Here is a 6,594-nt window from a genome sequence, read left to right as displayed (position 1 = left end):
GCTCGGGTGACCGCCACAGCGCCGGAGTGGGGTTTGGGCCAGACCTGCGCCATGAACAGCAACAACGTGAGCGCCTTGCACCTGATGACCAGGTTCTTACCCACATTGGAGAGAGATCGCTTCTCCCACATGCTCAGCTTGTGTTGTACCTTGGCTGCTCGCTCTTCCCAGATTTTGGTGCACACCCCGGCCCTTCTGAACCATATTCCCAGCACCTTCAGGTAGTCTGAGCTGACGGTGAAGGGGACAAAGGATCGGTAAGCCCTGTTCCCAAAGAACATGGCCTCTCTCTTGCCGTGGTTAACTTTGGCTCCCGAGGTCAGTTTCAACTGGTCGCAGATGCTCATCAGTCTGCACACAGACAGCGGGTCCGAGCAGAAGACCGCGACGTCATCCATGTAGAGGGAGGTTTTAACCCGAGTGCCTCCTCTGCCTGGAATTGTCACCCCTCTTCTGCTCACATTCTTCCTAATAGACTCAACAAATGGTTCAATACAGCAAACAAACAAGACAGGGGAGAGAGGATAGCCCTGTCTGACTCCAGATTGGATCGGGAAACTTTCCGATTCCCACCCATTGATTGAGACTGCGCCACTGATGTTTGTGTAGGGCAGTTTGATCCAATTGCAGATTCCCTCCGCAAACGCCATTTTGGAAACACGTCCATCATGTATGTGTGTGATATTCTGTCAAAAACCTTCTCCTGGTCCAGGCTGATGAGGCAGGTGTCCACCCTCCTGTCCCGTACATAGGCGATTGTATCCCTGAGTAGAGCGAGACTATCGGAGATCTTCCTGCCAGGCGCAGTACAGGTCTGATCAGGGTGGATCACCAACTCCAGAGCAGACTTGACTCGACTGGCTATGACTTTGGACAGAATCTTGTCGTCAACATTAAGCAGTGAGATGGGCTGCCAATTTCCAATTTCTGCCCTCTCCCCGTTCCGCTTGTCAATGAGGGTGATGATGCCTTTCCTCATGGATTCTGATATGCTGCCGGCCAGGAGCATACTCTCGTATACTTCCAGCTGGTCCAGGCAAACCCAGTCCCACAGGACACAATACAGCTCAACCGGTAAGCCATCACTTCCGGGAGTTTTATTCGTCTCGAAGGACTTGACGGCCTTTGTTAGCTCATCCCGAGTTAGCGGCTTGTCCAGTCTCTCCCTCCTGCTGTCATCTAAGACCTCTGTGATAGATGACAGGAAGGACTGGGAGGCTCTTCTGTCTGTGGGCTTCGCGTCATACAGCCCAGCATAAAAGGATTTTCTGATCCTTAGTATGTCGGACTGCGAAGATGTTACCGAGCCATCTTATTCCTTCTGGCTGCTGATAACAGAGCTCTCTCTGTGTACCTTTTGGAAGAAGTAATGCAAGCACATCTCATCCTGCTCAATCGGGTGGACTCTGGACCGGAAGATGATATTGGAGGTCTCCGTGGCAAAGAGCGAGGCCTGCTTTCTCTTCACCTCTTGGAGGTCCTCCTTGACCTCAACCCCCATCGACTGTAGCCGGAGCAGATTTTGCATACTTTTCTGGAGTCAGGACATTTCCCTCTGTCTCTCTCTCGCTCTCTGAACACCTTTTGAGGAGAAAGAACCTCTTGATGTTCTCCTTGATCGCGTCCCACCTGTGAACTGGAGACTCAGGAGGGGTTTCACGGTTCTCCAACCTTTGTAATCCCTTTTAAGTTCCTCAACGTTCTCTGGGTTTAGCAGTGTAGCATTGAGCTTCCACGTCCCTCTGCCAACCCGCTAGTCGTCCTGTAAGTGACAGTCGGCCATTACGAGGCAGTGGTTCGACAAGAACACCGGCTTGACGTCAATGGATCTGACCGTGACGGCATGGGCCACAAACAGGAAGTCAATCCTGGAATGGGCAGACCCGTCCAATCTTGACCATGTCTATCTACGCTGCACTCCGTCTGCAGGTTTGCTGAATACGTCGTGCAGTTTTGCATCTTTTACTGTTTCTATTAGGAATCTGGACATAGCGTCCAGTTTGCTGTCGTCTCTGCCAGATCGCCCAGCTGCATCGATGATGCAGTTGAAGTCACCGCCGAGGATGACTGGCCTGCACGTTGCCAGCAGCAATGGTTGATGGCAAATGTTCATCCTGGAGTTGAGTTACTAGTGGTGTACCGCAAGGTTCTGTTTTGGGGCCACTGCTGTTTGTCATTTTTATAAATGACCTGGATGAGGGTGTAGAAGGGTGGGTTAGTAAATTTGCGGATGACACGAAGTCGGTGGAGTTGTGGATATTGTCGAAGGGTGTTGTAGGGTACAGAGGGACATAGATAGGCTGCAGAGCTGGGCTGAGAGATGGCAAATGGAGTTTCATGCGGAGAAGTGTGAGGTGATTCACTTTGGAAGAAGTAACAGCAATGCAGAGTACTGGGCTAATGGGAAGATTCTTGGTAGTGCAGATGTACAGAGAGATCTTGGTGTCCAGGTACATAAATCCCTGAAGGTTGCTATCCAGGTTAATAGGGCTGTTAAGAAGGCATATGGTGTGTTCGCTTTTATTAGTAGGGGGATCGAGTTTCGGAGCCACGACGTCATGATGCAGCTGTACAAAATTCTGGTGAGGCCGCACCTTGAGTATTGCGTGCAGTTCTGGTCACCGCATTATCGGAAGGATGTGGAAGCTTTGGAAAGGGTGCAGAGGAGATTTACTAGGATGTTGCCTGGTATGGAAGGAAGGTCTTACGAGGAAAGGCTGAGGGACTTGGGGTTGTTTTCGTTAGAGAGAAGGAGGAGGAGAGGTGACTTAATAGAGACATCCAAGATAATCAGAGGGTTAGATAGGGTGGATATTGAAAGTCTTTTTCCTCGGATGATGATGGCAAACACGAGGGGACATAGCTTTAAGTTGAGGGGTGAAAGATATAGGACAGATGTCAGAGGTAGTTTCTTTACGCAGAGAGTAGTAGGGGCGTGGAACGCCCTGTCTGCAACAATAGTAGACTCGCCAACTTTAAGGGCATTTAAGTGGTCATTGGATAGACATATGGATGAAAATGGAATAGTGTAGGTCAGATGGTCGGCGCAACATCGAGGGCCAAAGGGCCTGTACTGCGCTGTAATGTTCTAGTTCTAATTCTAATTCTAATTCTAAAGACGGTCAACCGTTCGCTGCATTGAAACGGGGCGTACATGCTGATCAACCAGAGCGAAGCATTGTTGTACATTACATCTGCGATGAGGAGGCGACTGCCCACCACCTCCTTAACTTCGGAGATGGTGAAGTTACCTCCCCGCAGCAGAAGACCCAGGCCGGAGGAATGGCAATCATTACCCCCTGACCAGATCGATGGCCCGTGGGACCACCATTGCGACCACTGCCTGTCGGTGCTGAGATGTGGTATTCCACACTCCTGCAGAAACAGGGGGTCGGCTTTGACCTTGGCGAGGTAATCCATCGCATAGTGGATTTAATGCTGCGCACATTAATTGAAGCAATCCTTATACCCATTTTTTTAAAGTTAGTTGTTGCTTCCCATACCATTTGTCCTTGCTAGTCCCAGTCCTTCAGGATGTTCCTGTATACCCATAGTGTACGCAAGCTGTTTCACACTCGTTGGGCTCAGAAACCCCTCCTGGTTTTTCATGCAGGGTTTCTTCCACTGAGGTGACATCGGTGGGGGGGCAAGGGTCTTGTTGGCAGCAGGGATTGGGCTGTTCTCTGCTGTTCCCCTCTGTTCCTCCTCCAAAACATCACTGCTGCCGGCTTCCCAGAGCTGAAGTGCGCCAGACGTGTCTTTGCTCTCAGTGTCCCAGAGCTGGGATGTGTTGGCCATGTCGCTAGGTGTGGCGCTTTGGGTTTGGGGCTTGACAGGCCCATCACAGCTTCCAGTGCCCGGGGGCTGGGGGGTTTTATCTTCCAGCTCCTTTTGAGTTCTGCCGCTTCTTTTGAAGGTGCTGTCGCTCCGGCACTTCCTCATCCAGTGAAGAGGAGCTGCTGTAGTCTGTCTCAGACGGTAGCCTCCTCTTGCCACTGGTTTGGGTGGTGGCCTGTTCCGCTTTTGGATGTCTTTTCTTTGTGGTTTTCCTTTGGACAAACTGCCACTGATCTGTTTGTCCATCTGCTGCCTCCTCCTCCATTGATTCTGTCTGTGGAGGAGGGGTTTCCGGGTGCAGGTTAGGTGCCGGGTTGCTGGTTTCAGTTGCCTTCCCTTTCTTCTCCTTCTCAGGTAGAAGTTCCTCACTGCAGAGAAGGTTGCTTGTCTCCTTTCCAACACCGGACGCCTTCGTCGAACCTTCTCCCGGCCTTTCCTTGGACCTTGCCGCCTGAGCATAACTGAGGCAGCGTTTGGGGCAGGTTTTGTAGAGATGGCCTGCCGCACCGCACAGGTTGCAACACTTACTCTGCTTACAGTCCTTGGTCTGATGGCCTTCCTTCTTGCAGTTCTTGCAGACAACCGTGCTGCAGTTAGCTGCCACGTGACCAGATTTGCCACAGGTGCTACAAACTTTGGGCTGCCCAGCGTAGACCAAGAAGCCTCGACTTCCCCTGATAGCGAAGCTGGAGGGAGGGTGGATGATGGCTCCATTGGCATCGACCGTCAAGGTCACCTTGACTTGCCGCTTATTGGTCCAAATCCCAAAGGGGTCTTTGACATCAGTGCTGGCCACCTCGATGTACCTGGCGAGAAAGGTGAGTACATCCACCACAGGAACATGGGGGTTGGAGAGGTGAATTGTCACCACCCGGTCATGTTGTGACGGAAGCGTGAAGAGCGACTCCACTGGGAGGATCGACAGCGGCGCCCGGTCCCCTTTCTCCTTGAACGCCTTCAGGAACTTGATGCACCCCGCCACATTCTTGAATGTCATGTCGATATACCCACTGCTGGGGAAATCCTGCAGGCAGAAGATGTGCCTAGCTTGAAATCCACAGCAATCGATGAGGATTTTCTTGATGAAGAAGGTGCGATCGACCAGTGCATCTCCTTCCTTGTCCTTCACCACCACCCGAATGGTGTTCCGCACTCCCTGGCCTGAAGCTCAAAGATTGGTTATAGCCATTTTACTCAAAGCCTACCCAGGATCAAAAGCCACTGATCATGGTTTCTCCTCTGCCAAGTAAGTACTGATAAGAACAGATACTACACTTGATCTTAGCCAAAAGGCTGAGAAGCTCCACCACTGGCGGTCCTGCCTTCAGTTGCCTGGACCCCAAGCTACTGGACATAGATTTTCCAGGAATTCGCTTCTTCACTGCACTGAAATTGGAGGCTTTTTCGATTTAAAATATTCTGTCAGGTCGACAATTTAAGCCAATGCTTGGCTGCATTTTCTAATTCAAGGCTCTGCGATTGGTTAAGACATGTGAATAAGAAGAGGGTGACCAATCAGAAGTGGGTTCGGGTAAGCATGGGCTCAAACTGTGTGAATTCCAGGTCCCTGAATGACTGAGCTGAAACTCTGTCCAAAGTCATAGCCAGTCGAGTCAAGTCTGCTCTGGAGTTGGTGATTCACCCTGACCAGACCTGTACTGTACCCGGCAGGAAGATCTCTGATAGTCTCGTGCTACTCAGGGATACGATCGCCTATGTACGGGACAGGAGGGTGGACACCTGCCTCATCAGCCTGGACCAGGAGAAGGCTTTTGACAGGAAATCGCACACCTACATGATGGACGTTCTTTCCAAAATGGGGTTCAGGGAAGGGAATCTGCAATTGGATCAAACTGCTCTACACGAACATCAGTAGCGCAGTCTCAATCAATGGGTGGGAATCGGAAAGTTTCCTGATCCAATCTGGAGTCAGACAGGGCTGTCCTCTCTCCCCTGTCTTGTTTGTTTGCTGTGTTGAACCCTTTGCTGAGTCTATTAGGAAGGATGCGAGCATGAGAGGGGGTGACAATCCCAGGCAGCAGAGGCACTCAGGTGTGGTGGTCACCCGAGCCATTTTCCGCTTCATCTGGGGATCAACAATGGACTGGGTCCGGAGGGACACGATGTTCAAATCTCTGGTCAAGGGCGGGAAAAATGTACCCAACGTTGCCCTCATCCTGATGACCACCTTCGTGTGCGGCTGCATCAAGCAGTGTGTAGACCTCCAGTATGCAAACTGCAAGTGTCACTCCGTGCTGAGGTTCTATATGTTCCCAGTGTTGCGAAGGATGGGCCTGGTCACATTGCCGCGGAACGCTCCATGTAGTTGGACCGTGCTGTACCACCTATCCTTCGTGGAGCAGTTTCTGCGGGAAAACACCTTTGACCACTGATCCATCAGGCAGTGGTCTGCACGGAATGTTCTCAAGGCCCTACGGGAAAAGGAGATGGGGTATCCTGTCGGATGGTTCCCCGAGCAGACTACCAAAGTCATTTGGCAGAATGCCTCATCACCAGAACTTTCAAACAAGCACCAAGATGTAGTTTGGCTGGTGGTGAGAAGAGCCTTCCCCGTCAGATCCTTCCTGCACGCCCGAAGACTCGCCCCCTCCGCGCAATGCCCCCACGGTGGCTGTGGTGGGGAAGAGACGGTTGCCCACCTCCTCCTGGAATATGTCTTTGCAAAGCAGGTGTGGAAAGAGATGCATTGTTTTATGTCGAGGTTTATCCCAAGCAGCTCTGTAACACAGGAGTCTG

General features: G+C 51.5%; 1 pseudogene; it reads right to left on the bottom strand.

Annotated features, from left to right (window-relative positions):
* Positions 1-5,007: 5,007 nt before the first annotated feature.
* LOC137365032 (U2 spliceosomal RNA) lies at positions 5,008-5,142 on the bottom strand (annotated as a pseudogene).
* Positions 5,143-6,594: the final 1,452 nt, after the last annotated feature.

Source organism: Heterodontus francisci, unplaced genomic scaffold, assembly GCF_036365525.1.
Source record: "Heterodontus francisci isolate sHetFra1 unplaced genomic scaffold, sHetFra1.hap1 HAP1_SCAFFOLD_43, whole genome shotgun sequence".
Taxonomy (NCBI): Eukaryota; Metazoa; Chordata; class Chondrichthyes; order Heterodontiformes; family Heterodontidae; genus Heterodontus; species Heterodontus francisci.
Note: the sequence above shows the minus strand (reverse complement) of the source record. Positions and strands in the feature narration are given on the sequence as shown.